Source organism: Hyla sarda, chromosome 8 (genome assembly GCF_029499605.1).
Source record: "Hyla sarda isolate aHylSar1 chromosome 8, aHylSar1.hap1, whole genome shotgun sequence".
Lineage (NCBI taxonomy): Eukaryota > Metazoa > Chordata > Amphibia > Anura > Hylidae > Hyla > Hyla sarda.
The window spans coordinates 41933387-41958299 of record NC_079196.1 but is presented as its reverse complement, the minus strand read 5'-3'; the positions used below and the strand labels follow the sequence as shown (position 1 = coordinate 41958299).

At 44.0% G+C, this 24913-nt stretch overlaps 1 protein-coding gene across 8 annotated transcripts in view; it reads right to left on the bottom strand.

The window, feature by feature from the left end:
• Window positions 1–24913, bottom strand: part of TANK (TRAF family member associated NFKB activator) — a 117965-nt gene that overhangs the window by 75425 nt on the left and 17627 nt on the right. Inside the window, exon 1 of one of the 8 annotated variants that reach the window (XM_056536899.1) lies at window positions 4418–4537. The exons of the other annotated variants lie outside the window; for them this stretch is intronic. The gene's annotated coding sequence lies outside the window, so the exon portion shown is untranslated. Of the gene's footprint in view, window positions 1–4417; window positions 4538–24913 lie in introns of those variants that run through there. 8 annotated transcript variants of the gene reach the window in all.

Below are 24913 nucleotides of genomic sequence, written 5' to 3'. Positions count from 1 at the left end.
GAAGGGTTAATTCTATTCCTGCTCTGTCTTAAGAGTTGTCGTCCCTCAAACACCAATCTATTTTTATTGTGGAGCATAATCCTTATATACAGACATACAGCTGTGTACTTTTACAGGACTTTCTCACCCCAGTATCCATGTACCTTTTCCATTCATGTGTGATTCCATTTATATGTTTTTAAATGTTGTCTTTTTCATACATCAATAAAGAATTGTCATTAGGCTAGGTTCACACTGTGGAATTTCTGGGCGGAATTTCTGCCGGAGGTCAGGCCGGCGGCACTAGGAGCGCGTGGACTACATTGCCATCCCCATAGATGACAATGCATTTCTGAGCAGATTTCCCAAAAAATCCACGCAGAAATGCATTGCAGTCTATGGGGGAAGCAATGCTGTCTGCTCGGTCCTAACGCCGCCAGCTTCATCTCCTGCAGAAATTCTGCAGTGTGAACCCAGCCTTACTATTAAGTTTACTACACTATTGGGGGTATTTTATGTGCGCATTATCAGCCCGTTGGTGTCTATAGAGGATAAGTTTTAGATTGGGAAGGGTCCGACCGCTGGGACCCATTTTGATCTCCTCCCAGTGAGCAGGCCATGCCCATCCCCAATTGAAGCGGAGGCCAACACTCCACCCTCCATCTATCTCTATGAGAGAGACAGTCGGGTATCTTAGGCTTTCCTATAGAGATATATGGCGGGGGCATGTCACTCCGTTTCCAGAGAGTGCCCTTTGGATAGGGGATACGTTTTTCATCATGATACCTCTCCTTTAATCAGGATATTGTCATTATTGTTAGGTTGGGGTTCCTTTCTCCACCCTCCGTCTATAGAGAACATCTGCATGTCCACTTTGCATTGCACAACATTACACACCCACGACATATCAGTAAGATATAATATGTTTTTTTGTAAATCATCCCATAATAAATAGTAACTAGTAACAAACAATTGGCTGCAAGTTCAGCACCAAATGAGGTCGTCTTTCTCTGGACCTTTGGAGCCCATTCTTGGGTGATGTCCCAGTACCGGATATCTTTCTTACTTGTCTGGATATGTATCTCACAGTCCTATCAGCTTGAGTCCCCGCAAGTCCCCAGGGCTCACCTGCACTGTACCCCTACAATTTGTACAAATGTATATTATGTGTAAAGGGCCTTGGATATGGTCACATGGTTATTAGTCACATGATAATGATTGTCATATGTTTTGTTAGCCAGAGAGCACCAGGTGACCAGATGACCCGCAGCTAGCCTATGGGCTCCTTGCACAGCCCCCCTTTATAAGGAAGGGAGGAGCTGCAATCTCACTTTTTTGCTCTGATCACTCCTGCTGAAGTCCAGTCCAGACGTCTCAGAGCAAGTGTCCAGCAAATCTGGAGGCCTCAAGCCTAACCCGCAGCCACATGTCAGTAAGTCAAGTCCTCTATGTCTGCTGTCACTATCTTCAGTCAAGTCAAGTCTATTATAGTCAGAGTGGCTGTCCTAAAGTCTGTCAAAGTCACTGCAAGTCCCAGAAAGCTGCGAGGTCCCCTGTGTTACTGGTCACCTCTCTGGGATCCTGGCCTAGCTGTAAAGACCTCAGTAAAGCTACCGTGAACCCTGACCTGGCCTTGGACTCTCATTTTCCCTGCCTAACTAGGACTAGCGGTGCTACTGTTTGGGTGGTTCTCAGTTAAAACCACGCCCTGGCGTCACGAACATTTAGGGGTTAACACCATCTGCCCCATACACCTCACATCGCACCCCTGTGGCCCACCACACTTGTATCAGAGTCTGGATTCACCACAAGACTTTGGTTGACCAGTCCGACCCTGGCTGTCATGTAATGCATGCAATATAGCTTAAAGGAGTAGTCCAGTGGTGACCCAGTGGTGACCAACTTATCCCCTATCCTAAGGATAGGGGATAAGTTTGAGATCGCGGGGGGTCCGACCGCTGGGGCCCCCTGCGATCTCTCTGTACGGGGCCCCGGCTCTCCGGCCAGATAGCGGGTGTCCTTAGGATAGGGGATAAGTTTTTCACCACTGGACTACCCCTTTAACCTGACGGGAATGCAGCAGGAATGCATACTCCACATCAAAGTTTTTCTTTCCATAGTTATCTAGAACATGTCCATACTTAGCAAGGGCCTCATTGCCCTCAGTGCTTCTATGCCCCCGAGCAGTCTGCCCTGAATGACACATTGATGCACGTGCCCTGTTGTGCCAACTTAATGTGCTGCCACCTGTACAGAAGTGTTCTGCCCGAGCCTGCAGAAGGCTGTGTGTGCAACAACTTGTCCACATCAGAGGCCACATAAGATTTCTTTCCTGCAGGTAACTTTCAATATCAGACAATGTTTCTTTAGATCCCTATTCAAGCAAAAGTAAACCTGATAGTCTGAGGCGTGTACCTTTGCTGTAGGACAACAGTCTCCAAACTGTGGACCTCCAGATTTTGCAAAACTACAGTTCCCTGCATGCCCGGAATTGTAGTTTTGCAACATCTGGAGGTCCACAATTTGGAGACCTTTTCTCTATGATGCCCCTAGGCTCTAATAAGGCATTTGGACATGGTTGGTCTTCCATGGCTGTAGTTTTGTAATATCTGGAGGTCCATAGTTTAGAGACCACTTCTCTATGATGCCCATAGGCTCTAACAAGGCATTTGGACATGGGTGGTCTTCCATTGCTGCAGTTTTTTAATATCTGGAGGTCCACAATTTGGAGACCTCTTCTCTATGATGCCCCTAGGCTCTAATAAGGCACGGGTGGTCTTCCATGGCTGTAGTTTTGTAATATCTGGAGGTCCACAGTTTAGAGACCACTTCTCTATGATGCCCATAGGCTCTAATAAGGCATTTGGACATGGGTGGTCTTCCATGGCTGCAATTTTGTAATTTCTGGAGGTCCACAGTTTGGAGACAACTTGTCTATGATGTCCATAGGCTCTAATAAAGCATTTGGACATCGGTGGTCTATAACGGCTGGTGTTTTGCAACATCTGGAGGTCCACAGTTTGGAGAAAACTTCTCTATGATGCCCATAGGCTCTAATAAGGCCTATGGACATGGGTGGTCTCCCATAGTGTTGAGCGGCATAGGCCATATTCGAATTCACGATACTTTGCAAATATATGGACGAAAATTCATCATATATTTGCAAAATTTGCATATTTGCAATATTCGTGCCCTTTTTTTTACTATGTGCCATAAAATTTGCATGGGCATGTGCATTCACCATAAAATTCACATGCGCATGCGCAATATCATGTGATAAAAGAGCTAAAAGAAGGGAGGGATCAATATGCGCGGAAATTCGCATATGCGAATATTTGCATATGCAAATTTTCGGGCGCCTGCCAGTCTGACACAGTAACTAGTATTGGAGCCTTGTTTACACCACAAGCTGGAAGCAGGGAGGAATGATCACTGATGTGTACTGTGAAAAAAAACAATGCAAATATTCGTAATTGCGAATATTTAGCACTATATTCGCCATATTCGCAAATTCACAAATATGCGATATTCGCGATAAATATTCGCATTGCGAATATTCGCGCCCAACTCTAGTCTTCCACGGCTGTAGCTTTGTAATATCTGGAGGTCCACAGTTTAGAGACCACTTCTCTATGATGTCCATAGGCTCTAATAAGGCATTTGGACATGGGTGGTCTATAACGGCTGTAGTTTTGCAACATCTGGAGGTCCACAGTTTGGAGACCACTACTGTAGGATGATCACTGGAACCAGGGCAAAAAGATGACAAAAGCAGGGCAACAGGTATTGTAACTCTACATTCACTATTTAATTTTTACACAAAGAACCCTATTAACCCTTATTCTGATCATCTTTTTGGCTGCCCACCAGCCCGCTGGAGTTCTTACTTGTGCACCAGTTCCTAAAACTGTACACAGTCTCCTATGTGCCAATGATTTGTAAAGTAGTAAAAAAAAAGATATGTCCTCATGTTGCCCCACTTGAACTTACATGCCTTGGCAGCAGCTGCCTGACGCTGGTTACTTCAGTCTAATTGACTGTCCTCTAAGTCTTTTTCCATCTCGGTATTACCCGGTGTAAATAATCCCAGCCTGGATTTCCCCTCCGCATGTATATAACCTAGTGTTTTCAAACCAGGGTGCCTCCAGCTGTTGCAAAACTACAACTCCCGGCATGCCCGGACAGCCTTTGGCTGTCCGGGCATGCTGGGAGTTGTAGTTTTGGAGGCACCCTGCTTGGGAAACATTGATATAACCCTACGTGTATGGGTGCTGAACCTCATCTGCTACTTCCCAGCCCAAACCTCCAACCTATCCAGATCCATTTGTTACAAAATATCATCTTCTTTTGCGTTACTTTACACAGGAATTCTTAAAGGTAAAGTTTGATAACCCCCAAGTGTCATTGTTAAGCCCCCCCCCCCTTCCCTACTACTCACCAGAATACACTTGGCACTAACACGGAAGCCACCATCTGCCCAGGACACAGTAGGAAGAATAGACACATAGGAGTTTCTCTGCAGGCTGAGCAGACCTGCCCCTATGCAGATGAGGTTAAGTAATACTACTTGTAAGTTTCAATGGGAAGAGGAAACTCAGTGAAAGCTGAGCCGCACTCCCCCTGACGTCAACAGGAACACCTCCTTTGCACACGCTTTCAGGGCACGCTCAGTCATCTCAGAGAAAGCACTTGTGCAAGAGTCACCATAACGTTCACACATACAGGATCCTGCGCAGGATTTGTAACCGCCGATTAGAAGCTGTGCTCAGTCATTTAGTTTACATTGAAATCTGCAGCATCAAATCCTGCGCATCAAACCTGCGTATGTGTGAACGTACCCTAAAACTGTGTGCAGGTCCAGTCGTCCTAGGAAATGCTTAAAGGGGTACTCCGCCCCTAGACATCTTATCCCCCTATACAAAGGATAGGGGATAAGATGTCAGATCGCAGGGGTCACGCCGCTGGGGACCCCCAGGATCTACCATGCAGTACCCACCTTTTAGCGGCTTCCGGAACCGCTGGAGGTCCTCAGGCTGAGTCCATCCCGACCATGAGGACGGAGCATAGTGACGTCACGGCTCTGCCCCCGTGTGACGTCACGCTCTGCCCCCTCAATGCAAGTCTATTGGAGGGGCGTGACAGCTGTCACACCCCCTACAATAGGCTTGCATTGAGGGGGCGGAGTGTGATGTCACATGGGGGCGAAGCCGTGACATCACTTTGCTCCGTCCCCGTGATCGCCAGTAATCAGACCCGGAGCGAACACGCTCCGGGGACTGATTCTAACGGGGTGCCGCGTGGAAGATCACGGGGGTCCCCAGCGGTGGGACCCCTGCGATCAGGCATCTTATCCCCTATACTTTGGATAGGGGATAAGATGTCTTAGCGCCGGAGTACCCCTTTAAGGAGCCCTGGAAATAGATAATGCCGGGACCCCTCCTTATTGTTAGTCGACTTTTATTCATTTCCGTTATGTTACATAGTAAGTTGAACATTTCCTCTAATTGCTGCAGAATATGTTGGTGCTATGAATAAAGGTTATTGTGAGGATCTTACCAATGATATATTATTTTAGGTGGGGCTTTTTAAAGGGGTACTCCGGTGGACGAAACATTTTTTTTTAAAAATCAACTGGTTCCAGAAAGTTAAATAGATTTGTCTATCTATCTATCCATCTATCTATCTATCTACATGCTTGAAAATGGCCGCAACTGGCGACCGAAACGTTGCACCTTGTCTGATGGAATAAACTTCTTATTTTCCACCGCATATTACGGAGTGCTGCAGCATCATCTTTTTCTTATCTATCTATCTATCTATCTATCTATCTATCTATCTATAAAAAGATAGATATATAGACAGACAGTTCTGCTTTATGTACTTTATGTACGATTCCTTCTCTGTTTCCCATTTTCTGCTTTTCCTCTGTACAGTGTTAGTCTTCAGTTATTTGGTAGCTCAGAAATAACCGTATTGTCGGTCGGTCCTGCTTAAAGGGGTACTCCGGTGGAAAACATTTTTTTTTTAATTAACTGGTGCCAGAAAGTAAAACAGATATGTAAATTACTTCTATTGAAAAACCTTTACCCTTCCAGTACTTTTTAGCAGCTGTATTCTACAGAGTAAATTCTTTTCTTTTTTGATTTGTTTTTTGTCTTGTCCACAGTGTTCTCTGCTGACACCTGATGCCCGTATCAGGAACTCTCCAGAGCAGGATAGGTTTGCTATGGGGATTTTCTCCTGCTCTGGACTGTTGCTGATACGGGCATCAGGTGTCAGCAGAGAGCACTGTGGACAAGACAAAAAAACAAATTAAAAAAGAAAATAATTTCCTCTGTAGAATACAGCTGCTGAAAGGTACTGGAAGAGTAAAGATTTTTCAATAGAAGTATTTTACAAATCTGTTTAACTTTCTGGCACCAGTTAATTAAAAAAATATATTTTTTTCACCGGAGTACCCCTTTAAGCAGGACCGACCGACAATACGGTTATTTCTGAGCTACCAAATAACTGAAGATAACACTGTACAGAGGAAAAGCAGAAAATGGGAAACAGAGAAGGAATCGTACATAAAGTACATAAAGCAGAACTGTCTATCTATCTATCCTTTTTATCTCTCTCTATCCTTATCTAAATATTAAAGTTAAAGGGGTACTCCAGTGGAAAACTTTATTTATTTATTTTTTTAAACCAACTGATGTCAGAAAGTTAAACAGATTTCTAAATTACTTCTATTAAAAAAATCTTAATCCTTCCTGTTCTTATTAGCAGCTGTATACTACAGAAGAAATTCTTTTATTTTTGGATTTCTTTTCTGTCATGACCACAGTGTTGTCTGCTGACACCTCTGTCCATTTTAGGAATTGTCCAGAGCAGGAGAAAATCCCCATAGCAAACATATGCTTCTCTGGACAGTTCCTAAAATGGACAGAGGTGTCAGCAGAGAGCACTGTGGTCAGATGGAAAATAACTCCAGAAAGAAATACAACTTCCTGTGGAGCATACAGACACTAATAAATACTGGAAGGATTAAGAATTTTTAATAGAAGTAATTTACAAATCTGTTTTACTTTCTGGCACCACTTGATTAAAAAAAGAAAAAGTTTTCCACCGGAGTACCCCTTTAAGGAAACTTTTGAAAAAAAGGTATGGTTTGCGGAGAACTAGTTCTTAGCAATGAAATAAGCCTTAAAAAACATGTATAACACTGCTATAGTCACCTATGAATGTATTCAAGTAGTAGTCAAATGTCAATGTCAAAGATACAGTGACATGTGGTATGCCATGATAACTAGCATCTTGTTTAACCCCTTAAGGACTCAGCCCATTTGGACCTTAAGGACTAAGACAATTTTATTTTTACGTTTTCATTTTTTCCTCCTCCCCTTCAAAAAATCCTAACTCTTTTATATTTTCATCCACAGACTAGTATGAGGGCTTGTTTTTTTGCGCAACCAGTTGTCCGTTGTAATGCCATCACTCACTTTACCATAAAATGAATGGCACAACCAAAAAAAAATACTATTTGTGTGGGGAAATTAAAAAGAAAACCGCAATTTTGCAAATTTTGGAAGGTTTTGTTTTCACGCCGTACAATTTATGGTAAAAATGACATGTGTTTTTTATTCTCTGGGTCAATACGATTAAAATGATACCCATGATTATACACTTTTCTATTTTCTATTACTGTTGCGCTTAAAAAAAATCGCAAACTTTTTAACCAAATTAGTATGTTTAAAATCCCCCTATTTTGAAGACCTATAACTTTTAAATTTTTCCGTATAAGCGGTGGTATGAGGGCTCATTTTTTGCGCCGTGATCTGTACTTTTTATTAATACCATATTTGCTTATACAAAACTTTTATTACATTTTTTATACATTTTTTTTGGAATAAAATGTTATAAAAAAGCAGTTATTTTTTTTTTTTTTATTTTTTTTTTTTACGTTCACGGCGTTCACCGTAGGGCATCATTTACATTTTATTTTAATAGATCGGATATTTACGCACGCGACGATACCAAATATGTATATAAAATAATTTTTTTACACTTTTTGGGGGTAAAATAGGGAAAATGGGACAATTTACGTTTTTATTGGGGGAGGGGGGTTTTCAAAATTTTTTAAATTTTTTTTATTTCTTTTTTTCCTTTTTTTTTTTACACTCTTATAGTCCCCATAGGGGACTATTTATACAACCATTCGATTGCTAATGCTGTTCAGTGCTATGTATAGGACACAGCACTGATCAGCATTATCGGTCATCTTCTGCTCTGGTCTGCGGGAAGGCAGATCAGAGCAGAAGACTCCCGGAAGGCAGCGGAGCCAGGTGAGGGGACCTCCGTCTGCCGTGCAGGATGATCGGATTGCCGTGGCAGCGCTGCGGGCGATCCGATCATCCTGTTAAGTGACCGCGATGCTGCAGATGCCGTGATCTGTATTGATCACGGCATCTGAGGGGTTAATGGCGGACATCCGCGGGATCGCGGGTGTCCGCCATTACCGGCGGGTCCCTGGCTGCGATCCACAGCCGGGACCTGCCACGCATGATGCCGGCATCGCTCCGATGCCCGCGGTTATGCTCAGGACGTAAATGTATGTCCTGGTGCGTTAAGTACCACATCACCAGGACGTATATTTACGTCATGCGTTGTTAAGGGGTTAAAAACTCACTGTGATAGCAGATTTTGTAAGTTTTTTAACCTTAGCATAAAGGTGCATAAAGTACCCATTTTTGTTGGCAGATGCCTGCTGGTGTTAAAATGCACACAGGTATCAGAAGACTAAATGTTTTTTTCAAAGTGTTTCAAAAATTCTCCCTTATTGGGAGTGTGATGTCCCAGTATGGGAAATAATCCCATACAGTACTGAGGCCCTGTCAGGTTGAATCCCTCTGTGTCCTAGGGGCTCTCCTGCAGTGTCTCCCCCATAGTAATATATATTATGTATAGTGTTATGTGTGTTATGTATAAAGGACCTTTAAGGACCTTTGAGATAGTCACATGATAATGTGTTCACATGATGTGTATGTTACCCAGAGAGCACCAGCTAACCAGGTGACCTGCAGCTTGACCTATGGGCTTCTGGCTAAGCCCCCCTTTATTAGAGGGGGAGCCATTACAATCTCTCTCTTCTACCACACTTCCTACTGAGGCACAGTAAAGACCAGATGTCTCAGAGCTAGTGTCCAGCACATCTGGAGGCCTCAAGCCTATCTAAAGCCAAATGTCAGTAAGTCAAGTCTTCTGTCGCTACCCACATGCCAGTAAGTCATGTCTGCTGTCACTACCTACAGTCAAGTCAAGTCTATTATAGTCAGCGTGGCTGTCCTAAAGTCTGTCAAAGTCCCTACAAGTCCCAGCAAGCTGCAAGGTCCTTCTGTGTTACTGGCCATCTCTCTGGGATCCTGGCCTAGCTGTAAAGAATATTTCCATCTGTCTACCTCGGTAAAGCTAACGTTAACCCTAACCTGGTCTTGGACTATTAGTTCCCTGCCTAACCTTGGGATAGCAGTGCTACCGTTCGGATGGTTACTGGGAAAATAACGTCCTGGCGTCACAAACATTTAGGGGTTATAACATTTTGCCCCTGGGCTACAACATCTGCCCCATACACTTCACCTTCACACCCCGAGACACTGCAAAACTTTGGCGTCACGAACAGGATAAGGGTGTGTGCCTTAGCCATAAATCCACAAGTCCTCCCCCCTAGTCTGAGTCTGAATTATGTTCAAAGAAAATCGCATGCAGTTGCGAAAAAGTTTGCGGCAGAAAAGTGTACGGGACTTTGCTACTGAAATCTTTCTTTACCATGGCGCTGAAAAAGTAGAGGAAGAGGTGAAGAAAACTGTGCTGTTTATTGTGAGGAAGTCTGCAAAAGTTAAATTGACGATGTGCAAAGTCAGGTCTGAAGCCATGTTACATGCCAAAATGTCTGCTGTACCTGAAAGGGTTAATCCGATGGTCGAGAAGCCATGGTTAATCCGATGGTTCCCACCACAGCCAGCGTTCCACCCATGGGCGTGGAGATCATGTTGCCGTGTCCAGTCTGAGGTGGAACTTGAAAGATCCGCTCCTTGTTGCCAGGGGGACGGACAAAGAGGATGCACCGCTGAGTCGCTTCCGGTACCAGGCCCCACTGATAACATCCTTCCGACCAGTTGGAGACCAGTAAAAGATGCAACACGAAACCTGATCTCTTCAGTTCACCAGAAGCGCTGGCAAGGAGCAAGAAGATGGCGGAGTCACATCAATCCACATGTGCCGAGAGTCCCTAGATGGAACCGGAGGATCGGCTGATTGCCGAGGCCATGGTGAAGGTGTTCCAGGAGTTATCGGATCGCCTGTACAAGCTCTCCATCGGGGCCGATGACGCCCACCTGAAGGTGCCTTTGCCAGAGGACAATGGAGAGTGGGCCGCATCCCCGGCTAGAGGTACGCCAGAAGCATCACGAGAGTCGTTGCCGGTGAGGTTGTCACCCTATCACCGGAGCTGGGGATCCTGAGCCGAGATACAGTCGGAGGAGTTGGAATGAGTACCCCGGCTGAAGCCACGTTCTCTACCCCTCCATCTACCCCCAGTCCAGAGCCAGTGCCACAGGTCCAGCAGCCACCAGCACATCCCCTGTCAGCACCATTACCTAAATGGCTGTTTGGCAACAAGCCTGCATTGCTCCAATACATGAGAGAACATCTCCTACCCTTGCTAGGGAAGCACCTTCCATCAGTTCCTCCAGCCCCGTCCGAAAGGGCCAAAAGAGATGCCGAGGTTGTCGCAATTGTGGAGGAACTGAGGGCCCAGAGATTAGAAATATACGGGCCTAAGCCGCTGCCATACGAGATATGACAGAAACAGCAGCAGGACACCAAGAGCTGGAGGCCCTATACATATGGAAGTTAGAGCACCACCCCTGGAGTGCCGTCGCGCCACTGTAATCAAGTTCAACAAAGTGAGGGGGTTTGTCACCCTTATGGACTGTCACCACAGGGGCATCCTCCAAATGATCGGGAGGGCAGTGCAGAGGGACTATCTCCCCCCAGATATGCATTCTCTCAAGAGCGAGGAGAAAGCCAGCCAGGGGAATGGGTAGCAGCTGTCACCACTCACCAGGCCTAAGAACCCTACACAGATTCCTTTTGCCTATTTCCCCTCTGAAGATTGGGACGCAGATCTCTTTGGTCTTCTACCTCCAAGTGTCAAGGGAGCAGTTGTTCAGGAAGGTTCTCCCACAGATGTGCCCAGGCCTAGTCCTAGGAGCGAGGAGGTTTGGCCTGATCATCGGGCACCAACAGAAGTACCCAGGCCTGCTCCTGCCATTGAGGAGGTGAGGCCTAACCAGCGGGTACCTACAAAAGGGCCTCGGCCTACTCCAGCAGGCACCCACAGTTCATTCCCCAGTGGCGCAAGTGGTAGTCAGTCAGTCCGACTATCGTTGACACCTGTTTGTCCCATGTTTCATGGAACACTCATGCTGACCCCATGTGGGGAGCCCAGTCTCGCAACCCGAGATTCATAGCTCAACCTAGGGCCCAGTCCGACAGGTGAGGCTGGGAAGGAAAGTTGTCAAAGTAACTTGTGTACAGTAAATTCACCAGACTTGGTCGTGTGAATAATTGATTTGTGTGTGCAAGCACAAACTTTTGTTGTTTTCAGGTTCTACGATAACATTTAAAGGGGTACTCCAGTTGAAAACTTTATTTTTTTCAATCAACTGGTGCCAGAAAATTAAACAGATTTGTATATTAATACAATGAAGAAAGTGTGTATGCAATCACCACACAACGGAGACAGGTCATGCCGATCTGTCTCCGTTGAGTGGTGAGTGCATACACACTTTCTTCATTGTATTATTTGGATACTTCACCCTTTGTATATGCACCCCGCAGCAGACTTGTACCCAGGTTGCCGATACCATGCTGCAGTAGTAAGGTGATATTACCTCTTGTGTGCCCTCTCCTTTCTTGCCTTATCACCAGCTCTGTATATTAATTATATTAAAAAATCTTAATCCAATACTTATTAGCTGCTGAATACTACAGAGGAAATTATTTTCTTTTTGGAACACAGTGCTCTCTGCTGACATCATGACCACAGTGCTCTCTGCTGACATCTCTGTCCATTTTTGCAACTGTCCAGAGCAGCATATGTTTGCTATGGGGATTTTCTCCTACTCTGGTCAGTTTTTAAAATGGACAGAAACATCAACAGAGAGCACTGTGGTCATGATGTCAGCAGAGAGCACTGTGTTCCAAAGAAAAAATAATTTCCTCTGTAGTATACAGCAGCTTATAAGTACTGGAAGGATTAAGATTTTTTAATAGAAGTAATATACAAATCTGTTTAACCCCTTAAGGACTGAGCGATTTCACGTTTTTGCATTTTCGTTTTTCCTCCTTGCCTTTAAAAAATCATAACCCTTTCAATTTTGCACCAAAAAATCTGTATTATGGCTTATTTTTTGCGCCACCAATTCTACTTTACAGTGACATTAGCCATTTTACAAAAAAAATAAATCCACAGCGAAACGAAAAAAAAATTCATTGTGCGACAAACTTGAAGAAAAAATGCCATTTTGTAAATTTTGGGGGCTTCCGTTTCTACGCAGTACATTTTCCGGTAAAAATGACACCTTATCTTTATTCTGTAGGTCCATACAGTTAAAATGATACACTACTTATATAAGTTTGATTTTGTATTACTTCAGAAAAAAATCATAAATACATGCAGGAAAATTTATACGTTTAAAATTGTCATATATTGAGCCCTATAACTTTTTTATTTTTCTGTGTTCAGTGCGCTATGAGGGCTAATTTTTTGTGCCGTGATCTGAAGTTTTTAGCGGTACCATTTTTGTTCTGATCAGACTTTTTGATCACTTTTTATTCACTTTTTTGTGGTATAAAAAGTGATCAAAAATGCGCTATTTTGGACTTTGGAATTTTTTTGCGCGTACGCCATTGATACCACATATGTTTATTGTTATTTACACTGTTTTATTTTGTTACTAGGAAATGCCGGGTGATTTAAACTTTTAATTCAGAAGGGAATACCTGAAAGGGTTAACTTTTTTTTTTACACTTTTTTTTTTGCGAGCTCATATCTCCTACAGGGCATGGCAACAAGCTGTGTAATCGGCGGTTGATTGCTTCAGCCTGTAACTCAGGCATGGAGCAATCAATCAGAGCCGGGACGCAGACGGAAGAAGGTAGGGACCTTCTTCTCTCTGGGTAGCTGATCGGGGCATCGTGATTTTATCGCGATGACCCAGATCAGCCCGACTGAGCAGCCGGGAAGCATTTACTTTCACTTTCGATGAGGCGCTCAGCTTTGAGCGCCGCATCGCAAGGGTTAATAGCGCGTGTCCGAACGTTCGCGGCCACGCGCTATTAGCCGCAGGTCCCGGCTGTGAATAGGTGCCGGGACCCCGCGTTATAGACAGGGACCGGACTTAGGACGTACTCATACGTCCTAAGTCCTTAAGGAGTTAACTTTCTGGCACCAGTTGATTGAAAAAAAAAGTTTTCAACCTTTAAACATTATCGTAGAACCTGAAACAACAAAAGTTTGTGCTTGCACACACAAATCAATTAGTCACACGACCAAGTCAGGTGAATTTACTGTACACAAGTTACTTTCACAACTTTCCTGTTGGACTGGGCCCTAGGTTGAGATATGAATCTAGGGTTGCGAGACTGGGCTCCCCGTATGGGGTCAGCATGAGGCCAGAAGAAGTACGCACTCACGTGCGAAACTGCCGGCGTAGCCTCTGAGCGCCATACACCTGCGCTGTTGCTGAGATCCAGCAACCCGTGAACTGGACCCCGAGACGCAGTTATCTCCATCGAGCGCTGAGGGCACATACGTGCACTTTCTTTTATTACTAATTGATACTTCACACACTTGAATATGCACCCCGCAGGAGATACTGAACTAGGTTGCCGAGACTGCGCTGCAGATCATTTAAGGTGAAGTTGCCTCTTGTGTGCTCTCCCCTTTCCTGCCTTACTATTAATTTACAAATCTGTTTAACTTTCTGGCACCAGTTGATTAAAAAAAAAAAAAGTTTTCAGCCCCTTTAAGCATTGTGTTTTTGCAGTAACCAAGCTAGTAAGTGTTGTGCCCGGTTTCGGCCAAAAGACTCCTTAGGTACAGGAGAATTGACCTGAGCTCTTAGCTAATAAACTCTATAGTGTATTCGGACTGCTGAGCAACACATGGTCGTGTAAATATTCCAAAGTAATATATTTTTGTTGCTACTGTATACAAGAAAAAAAAAAACAAAGGGTTACAGTCTTGTACTGAAATGTTTATGGTCCTGCATTATAACTGTTATGGTCTAATAAAATGTATATACGTTGTTGTACACCAAAAGTCATAGTGTACAGTATTTTCTGATGACTGGTAGTTTTCTTACAGGGGTTGTCCTGAACCAATCGGATAAGCAACATTTCACCCCATCAACAGCATCATGTACAGCAACCAGTAAAGTCGTGTACTACACTAGTCATCAGTACACATAAATTACACCTTAAGTCATGTACAGTAGGACTGTAGCACTCACAATTACACAAAAATCATATGTCACTAATGTCAAGTGTGATAATTCTTGTGTCCTCGTGCCCAGGATACTTTGCTGGCCAGAAGGTGTTCCTGATACTCACAGAAGCACGTAATAAAGGTCAAAGTTAACAGAATGTCAAATGTTATCTACAAAAATGTCTAGCATAAGAAAAATGTCTAGCGTTAAATATAACTAGTGTTCTGGGGAGAAGTCTGTAATGCCAAGGGACTCCGGTAGCCACGGCATTGGGCAGAGAGCCTCCGGCAACCCAATCCGCATGTGTTATGTCTAGTTATCAAGTTGATACAGAGAAAGAGGGCTCAGCACAGCTCTCATACGCCCAAGTGATGACGTTCACGGACCCACAGTCAGTGCACCTATGGCGGGGTGCTCAATCCGAAGTGCAGGGAAATATAACCAAAAAGAAATGATGATGGCACTCACCATGTACAAGGTGGAAGCTGTGTTTATTCAATAACCGGCAGGTTACAGCATGGGGAGGAGGGGCGCCATGAGCGTGTAAAAGCCTTTTCGTGCACCAGGTGCACTTCTTCAGACCACTCCCCCACTGTCGTCAGTGCTGGCATAAAATACCTGGCCATGACGTCAGTGGGCGTGTGTCTCAAAAAACACCACAAGTGAAAAAAGTGTGTATAAAGTACAAAATTTAAAAACATACGTTCAGACCAACAAAATGCAACTAGGGAAGGAACAAAATTCATATAAATATACTTAGATCCACCTTATCATTGAGACCAGACGGACCCTGCGCACGCATGCGCAGGATCCATCTGGCCTCCTTCTGTAGCAGCAGTTTACTTCTGTCGCCCCCCGGCAACCGGCAGGACTCTTTCCAATCCGAAGAATTTTAGAACTGAGGTATCTTCTTTATGTTCAATGCTGATATGCTCGATAATTCTGGGAAAGCCTTTTAATGTTTTTGTGGACCGCAAGTGTTCACGGAACCGAGTGTGAATAGGGCGTATAGTGCTGCCTATATAAAAGCGGACGCATGCACACTCGATCCCGTAAACAACGTGATCTGTCCGACAAGTGATAAGACTCGACATGTATTTCAACACCTCCCCAAAGAAAGTTTTTTCCTTTTTGTAGGCCAAAAGGAAATAGGTTTTTCTAGGAAAAAATATGAAAGTTATGGTTACATGAAGCAAAATTGAGGTTAAAGACGCTTCCTGGGCATTGCTTCCAGACCCCATTGATTGATAGAACAAGTGTTCTGCCTTCCCACTGACTTAACCAACAACTTTTTGTCTTAGGGTGCATTCACACCACGTTTTTGCAATACAGTTCCCATATACGTTTTCAATGTGAAAACCGTACGGAACCGTATTGAAAACTGTATGCATTGACTTTCCATTGTAAACCGTATGCCAAAAGATGCATCAGGTTGTGTCCGTTTTGCATCTTGTACGGTTTTGTCAGTTTTTTTTTCCCGTACCCAAAACCGTAGCCTACCACGGTTTTTAATCCAGGTAAAAAACTGTATTAAACCGAATACCTTTTTTTTTTTTACATGGGAGTCAATAGGAACTGTACATACGGTTCCATCTGGTTTTCACCATATGTTTTTTGACTTTGCACAGTTTTTTTTCTTGGAATTTCAATCAAACAAGTGAAACTTTATTCAAAATGTAGTGAAAAGTAAAAAATGTATACGTTTTTTTCTTAAAAAACTGATGCAACTGGACATAATTTTTCAAACCTTATACGGTTTTTAACTGTATACGGGTTGAAATTTGTACACACGTTTTGATACAGTTTAGTCAGGTTTTGAGGAATCCGTTTTTCCTCAAAAACCTGATACGGGAACTGTATTGCAAAAATGTGGTGTGAATGCAGCCTTATACAGGGAAAGGGTCTCTCCTACACTTGGCTTTATCTCTCATAGCTATCTTTAACCTTCGACTACTCTTTTGCCGTTCAATCAACCACATAACTGGACCATCCAGTTCACGCTTAAAGGGTTACTTCGGCCCTAAGACATCTAATCCCCTATCCAAAGGATAGGGTATAAGATGTCTGATCACAGGCGTCCTGCCGCTGGGGACCCCTGCAATCTCTCATGCAGCACCCACCTGTGTGTGCTCCACGCAGCGTTGGGGGCTCCGAGTCTGAAGCCTCACGACCACGGGGCCGGAGTATCGTGACGTCACGACTCAGCCCCCCGTGTGACGCAGTTTTTATGTTTTTATCCACCATACTTTATGCATAGTGGCCATATTTTTTGAGAAGACCACCCTCATAGAAGACTACTTTTCAGGACAGTTTTCAGTAATCTCATCAGAGAGGTTTCACTGTAAGGGTCTATTTACATGTTCAGGGTCCTGCGCATAGTTGATGTGCAGGACTTAAAGGGGTGGAGCTGGGTGCGGGCTTCGGGGCGGCCACACCCAATTCATGATGTCACACCCCACCCCCTTAATGCAAGTCTATGGGAGGGGACATGACTGCAGTCACGCCCCCTCCCACAGATTTGCATTGAGGGGGCGGGGCGTGACAAGGCTAGCATGGCAGCCCCTGTAGCCCGCACCCAGCGTTTGAAGTGAAATCTTCCGAACACTGGGGAGTGGAGTACCCCTTTTAAGCTGCAGACTTTAAATTGAACTCTGCAGCGTAAACTCTGCAGCTTCAAATCTGAAGCCTCAAATATGCACAGGATACTGTACGTGTGAATACATCCAAAGGGTCACATGGGAGCACATACGCAGCATATTTAACACTGCTGATGAGCTGCCGGCAAAACACATTCTACAGCAAATCAGCGGCAGTCGAAGATCCACGGCAAAGCGAGCTCCCTGTTACTGCTGCCGTAGCTGGGGAGCTCCCTCTGCTGGAGCTCTGTGACTAAGGGCAGTGCATTTGCAGTGTTAAATATGCAGCAGATGTACTCCTGTGGGACCCTGCCCTTAGTGTTTTATGTTTTTAAATATTGGGTGATCCGCAACAGGACCATACTACTGCCTCCCGATAAAACTAAACTTTTCATGCGTTATCTCACACAAATGGCAATTTTCCCAGGAGAGGTTAAGACCTTAGGACTTCCGGTTAAGTCCCTCACTTAGCCTCTTTAAGCAGACTAATTCTTACCTAGTTTTTAAGGCCCAGTGACGAGCTGTCTTCAGCACCTATGCTGATCTGGGCCAGTCTAAAAAACCTGAAGTGGCCAAGGAAGGGAATTAAAGGCCCAATACCAAGACTACCGTTCATCTCATAAATATCCAGGCCCGATAACATGACTTGCCAAAGTTCCTATTAAGCTAGGTCTCGGCAGGGATTTAACTATTTCCTGGATTTCCCATATCTCACCCAGCTTTCCCTGGATGAGATATGTGTCTCCTGAAAAATGTCCACATCTAAATGGGGATATTTTATGGGGCAATCACATGGATTTTTGCAAGTTCTGTTTAGATACGACAAAATCTGCAATGTGTCAATTCATCTTTGAGAGGAGCATCAAGTATGACTTGTACATGAGGATTTCATTATAATCGGCAAATGCAATTATTGTCTAGACTTTCCGTCTTGCTTTTCAATATTTTCTGATATTTCTTCTTTTGAGAATGTCAAAGTTATATTCGCTTTTTTAAGATGAATAATTTGAGACTTAGAGATAAGATAAATGAAGAAGGGACGTGGTGTGCCTTGTGAAAGCGACTGTCAGTTATACTCTTACCATAGAAAGTAAGTGGGCAGATGGCAACGGGCGGAGGACGGAGTATACTGCAGTGTCACTCATACATACATGTACAAAGGAGAGAAATAGACAAAACTTGCAGCACAAAGGCCTGTATAAAAATTTGCACAAGGTCTGATCAATCCCGTGAGATCATCTTTTACACATCGCATGACAAGAGGTAGGCAGAGTGAGCAGTTGCCTAGGGTGCCATTGAGCACATTTTATTAACAGTCAGTGTCCATGTATAAGTAAGACCACTTGAGAAGCCAAAATGCCCAGAGTACAATTTTGGAGCACAGTATTTTAAGTGGAATTCTACTATGGTGTTAAACCATGTTTGGGGTGTCCATTTACTCCTGAAGGTCAGCATGATGACATTCTGTGCAGGGAACAGGGAGCTATGTTCAACCACCACAGTGCAGAAACTTCATAGGTCAGATAGAATGCTCATGGACCATAAAATCTGGTCTTATTACAGCTTATTAACATGTGAACCCTATTTTAAAGGGTAGCTCCCACCATCTTTTTTTTTTTCTGTCCCTGCCTATTGCCCATCTCTCCCTAACCCCCTCCCTGCTTTTAATTTTCTTTTTTACTATATAAAAAATGCCTTTTTGTCTGCCTGGTAGTGTGCTCACTACCGGGCAGACTTCCCCAGCAGGCACAACGTCACTGATGCCTGCTGGGGCCGACACTTCCGCCCTTTGTTCAGCTATTCAGGGTGCCTCCAGCTGTTTCACCACTACAACTCCCAGCTTGCCCTGACATCTATTGGCTGTCAGGGCAAGCTGGGAGTTGTAGTTGTGAAACAGCTGGAGGCACCCTGTGTTGAAAATAATAGGTCAATAATTTAGGGCCACGCTACCCCGTACACCCCCCTCCGCCTGGTGTTAAAACCCCAAACCGCGCTCTCCCCCAACCCCCGTTTAAAACTACGACCCCCCCCCAAATACCCTAAACATGCATACATACTGCGGCATGCAGGGGCAGCGGCGTGCAGGGGCAGCGGTGTGCAGGGGCAGCAGAATCGGCGACATGTTTTCGGGAGGAGTGGCCTCCTGGCCAGTGGCCGGGAGACCCCTAGTGGCCGGTTTTCAAACGTCATTTAAAACATTTTAATAAAAATAAAAAAATTATGAAAATATATTAGAGATATGTTGTAGTACATATGTACTACAACATATATAAAAAAAAGTTGATGACAGTGCTCATTTAAGGTCTTATGCACTACTGCTGTGTATTCTACATAGAAGAAATGTTCGATGCTACAGTGTCATGTGAAGATGAGACTAAAGGGATGTTTCTCCTTTAGGAGAGTATTATAATGATGTGTGGAGATTTAGAGGTAATTTACACTCCACTAGGAAGATAGGATATACAAAGCAACTCTCACACAGCTTTTTCAAAGTGGGTTTCCTTTAGAAGTCATTGTTACACTCTTACTAGGAGTCTTGGAAATGGACTGGGATTGTATTACAAACCAGAAATCTCTTCAGCATGGAAAAACTACTACGTGCAGTCCATCGCAAGCCCTTCTCCGAAATGAGAAAGGCCCCCCAACAAACCAAACCCTTTGCCTCTGGGCCAAAAGACATCTGCAAGGCTCCATGTACAATGTCCCCTTTCGACGAAGTTTCTCATGGACCGAAAGTGCTACTGGCAAACAACCGGGCAAAAACTAAGTTGTCACTGAGGATCCAGTAAAACCAGCTTGGCACCCCTGCCAAAGCAAGGGTGTACGGGGCATGCCCAGGGAGAGAGGGGAGGAACCTGATGGCCACACACACCTCCCCTAGACTGGCAGGATGGACACCAGAATGGCTACCGTACCCTGACTATTCCTAGTGTGATGTCCCAGTACAGGACATGGTCCTGCACTACACTTAGGCCCTGTCAGGTTGAGTCCCTCGGTGACCTGGGGCTCTCCTGCAGTGTCACACCTGCTTTTACTGTACTGTCATTTATTGTAATAGGACCTAAAGGACCTACGAGATGTCACATGTTATGTTTATGTTTACCCAGAGAGCACCAGTTTAACACATGACCCACAGCTTGACCAATGGGCCTTGGCTCACCAATTCCAGGCCATTACAATTCTCTCTCTTATGCTCCCTGCTGAGGAACAGCAAACACCAGATATCTCAGTGCAAGTGTCCAGCACCTGGAAGGCCTCTTATCTACAGTCATTCCAGTAAGTCCAAGTCTATGTCTGCTGTCACTACTACCTATAGTCAAGTCCAGCCTAAAGTCAAGATTCTAATGTCTAATTGGTCCCAGCAAGCTACGAGGTCCTTCTGTGTTTCTGGCCACCTCTCAGGGATTCTGGCCTAACTGTGAAGATAATGACACCTGTCTTAACTCAGTAATGCCTCCGTTAAACCTAAACTTGGTTGTGGACTCTCCTTTCACTGCCTAGCCAGTGGAATAGCAGAGATATCATTCATGTGGTTCCGGTACCCAAAAACCCCTCTGGCATCACGAACATTAGGGGTTAATATCACCTTGCCCCTGGGGTCGATACCATCTTGACCCCTCCACCTACACCGCTACACCCCGTGGTCCCGCCATCACCGTGGGTCACCACACTAGTTAATGAAAAGAACACAAAGCATGGACACAGTGACACAAAAAATAAATAAGTGTGATACTGCCAGGACAGATCTATAAAAATTCCCTGGTCCTAGCCAGAAGGCCGGGATACTAAGGGTGAGTGCCCAGAAGAGCTCCTAGTGAATTCCGGCACCCTGGTATCACCGATTCCAGGGCATTTTTGCACCTCGGCTCTTACTCTACTCGGACCTTAGGGCCAGATCCATCAGGAACAGGCCTCATAAGGCATAGCTTCTGCCATCCACAGCCATCTTTGGTACACCTGCCCCGCTGTGTGGTTCCCCATCCAGTCTTAGTGGTCTTCCACACAGCCAACTAACAGGAAAGGTACTACAGTTGATCTTAGCCAAAAGGCCAAGAAGCAGACAGCTGAAAGAGCGTTATTGATCGTTCTGTCATTACAATAAATTACAATCACACAAAGGATGACAGTACGATACACAGCAAAGGTTCCCTAAGCTATACATTGGACAGCATGTAGCACTAACATTCTGCTCAATCCTGTAAGAGAAAAGCACCAAAAATTTACAAAACCAAACAAAACAATCTGTGATCAGGGGAGGGGCGTGGGCTATGGGGCGGAGCTGGGGGCGTAGGAGACTATGAGGGTGGGGAGGGATGGATCACAGGGCCAAACTACTGGGTGATAACTTTAGGGGGACATGGGGGAAGGAGAGGGGTCTTCACTCCTCTTCTTCATCGACAGCCGGGCTGTACAATTTGGAATAGTCTCTCAGTAAGCTCCTGATAAACCTGGGGCAGTCCCGGACAGACATGCTCTCCCTGTTGATCACGAGAATGCGAGACCGCATCCTTTGTGCATGTTTTTTGTGTAACACGTTTGCACTTTTTCTTGCACTTTGGGTGATTCCAGAGAATGTTCGTCGGCTCTTAAGAAAACCAAAAATAAATAAATAGCATGGCTCCTGTGCATTGTGCTAATGCATTGCCACCTGCTGGTAGAGGGTGATAAGGAGTATTTTTTTTTTATTAAAGGCATTGTCCTAGATTAGAAAACAATCTAAAAATGTGTTTCCAGACACAACGTCATGTCTGTCCATAGATTATATATCTGGACCATATGTCCTGTTTTGCAACCCATCCCCATTTTAGTGAATACTGCAAAACCAGACAGAATGTACAGATTTGTCACTATTTATGGGGGAAAAATTTATTTTTTATTATTATGGGCAACCCCAATGATGTGTCTCTAGGAATATGGCACATGCTGCATTTGAGCAGCCAACACATAAAAGCTATAATACACCAGTTTAATTGTGCCAGTGCCTGCACTGCCCATAAAGTATCCTCTAAAAATACTGTTATAAGTCTATATTATGTAGCTTGGTGTTAGTTGATTCATGTTTCTTTATGATATTGCTTAGCAACGTAAATATCACTTCAAAGAAAACATAAAAGTTCTAAGATTCCACAACAAAGATCTAAAGGATGTGTAAGAAATGAGGTCAAATGACATTTGCTACCTAAGCGTTATGGAAGGAACAGGTAAAAAAAAAGATCTCAAGATTTGACTTCACTAAATGATCATGTAGGATACAAGTGCGTGTAAAGATAACCTGTCAACTCTCCTGACCTCTCTGTTTGTGTAAATAAAATAACAATTCTGGATTATTTATTCTTAGTAAGGAGACTATGGGGGGTTGGAGGTTGGGAGGGAGCAGATCACAGGGCCAAGCTACTGGGCGATAACTTCAGGGGGACATGGGGAAGGAGAGGGGTCTTCACTCCTTTTCTTCATTGACGCTCGGACTGTCCAAGATGGAATAGTCTCTCAGCAGGCTCCGGATGAACCTGCGGCAGTCCCGGAAAGACATGTTCTCCCTGTTGATCACGAGGCGGTTCCTGGCAAGCCAAACAGCATCCTTAAAACAGTTCATAAGGCGCCAGGCCTCCTGGATGGCCTCCACATGGTGTGTCCCAGACAGAGGTGGCAGCAGAAAGCAGTGTGTCGCTCTGTACTGAAGAGGGGAAATCATCCGGGAACAATGTCTGCAGATGGCTTTTCTTTCCTTTTGTGTCTGTGTGACGGAGACTGTTCATACACTTATATTATGAGACTTTCTTAGTCATGCAAGCCACAAGAACCTTCATTTAACATGTCAACAATCACTGTACATGAAACTGGTTCTTTGACGAGTTCTCCTGAAAAACCAACTCCAGTAATAGTAGACAATTCCAGAGCAGGGGATAAAGTGTCAGTCCCCTTCCTAAAATCAGCAATAGTCTCCACCCTCACTGTAACAGCCCATATTCATCATTCTGGACCATCCACCTGTGTTTTAAAATCACCACCCTCCACAAACTCCACCAACATTACCACTCAAGAGGAAGAAGATAACAATATAACTATAGCTTCTCCTATCGTATCTGTCATCCCTCGGGTCTTTTTTTTTAGGGGTGAACGACAACAAAGCAACTACAGATTATTTCCATCCCAAGAAACCTACAAAAAGAAAATTAAAAGAGGAACAAGAGTGGGTCAAAATAGGCAACAACGAAAAAATGAAAAGGAATATCTAAAATCTCCAACATATCCACAAGAAAAATCAAAGGATCCAGCGACACTCATTAAAATATTTAACTTATCTCAACATGTCCTAAATCAGGGATAATTATCCCTGTTGCAAAAAGGGCTATCATATTGCCCCCAAAAAAATCCGAATAAATTTGATCTATTTTTAGATCTACACAACTTTACCCGTCGTCTCACCCTCCAACGCCACTTTTTTATTAGCGAAGGTAACTTCCAAAATACAAGCACCAGCGCTTCCCTTACAGAATGGTATACATCCAGAAGTCAAATCAAAATCAAAATTTTATCCCACAGAAAGCCAGGGACACCTTCTGAGAAGCTTCCACGATTTAGTGGCGGAAAATCTAAAAAAGCTCCCAAATGTATTTCCGCCATGATCAAAAGAAAGGCAATTAACAAAAATTGAACGGCAAGCGCTGAAGTCCCTGAAAGATAACACAAATATTGTGATCCACCCCGCCGATAAGGGGGGGGGGGGCAGAATTGTAATCCAAGAATATGAAGAGTGCAACAAAGAAGCTTGGAAAATCCTGGGAGATATCACATACTATCAACAGGTCAAAGAAGATCCATTCCCCACACTAAAATGGGAAATGTTGTCTCTAATAGGCGAAGGTCTATCACACAATATAATTACGAAAAAAGAAAAAAGTTTCCTATGGATTCCAAATCCATCAATACCCTTCTACTATCACCTGCCTAAGGTGCACAAAGACCAGAAGTGCCCCTGCGACTAGCAACATTTCTCAGTATTTTGACTTAATACTGCAGAAGTATGTCCAAAAGTTGCCCAGTTTTTTTTTAAAATTCAGACCAATTGATCAGGATACTAAAAGATCACAAAGGGGAAGAAGACATGGTTTTTCTCACATTGGATGTATCGGCACTATACACCAATTGCAAACACGTTCTGAGATTAAATAGCACTTCATCTTTTTTTGGAAGCTGATCCAGAGATACCGCCTGAACCAATTGCATTTTTAATGAAGTGTCAAATATATTTTAGAATTTTTTTTTTTTTTTACATACGATGGGGTGACCTTCCAACAGATAAGAGGGACGGCCATGGGGACAAGGGTTGCACCCCCATACGCAAACCTATTTATGGGGTGTTTTGAGGATAAGTTTATAACGAATAACAACATTTTTCAAAAACACGCGGTCATCTATAAAAGATATATAGACGACCTGTTCTTCCTTTGGAAGGGAAATACCTGTGAAATCAAGACAGTGATTGAAGAAACAATGCTAATGACTGGGGGATCACTTTGGTTCCCAACATATCAGCAAACAAAATAGAATTTTTGGATTTATTAATTTCGCATGAAGGAGACTCAAATAGCTATATACCATTTTCAAGCAGCCACTTTCATAAGTGGAAAGAAAACATACCTTATGGCCAATTTAGAAGGGTAAGGAAAAATTGCACCAATGAGATTACCTCCGCAAAAATTCTAAAAAATCGATTTTTTTTCAAAGGGATATCCTAAAACATTCGTAGAAAATGCCTATACA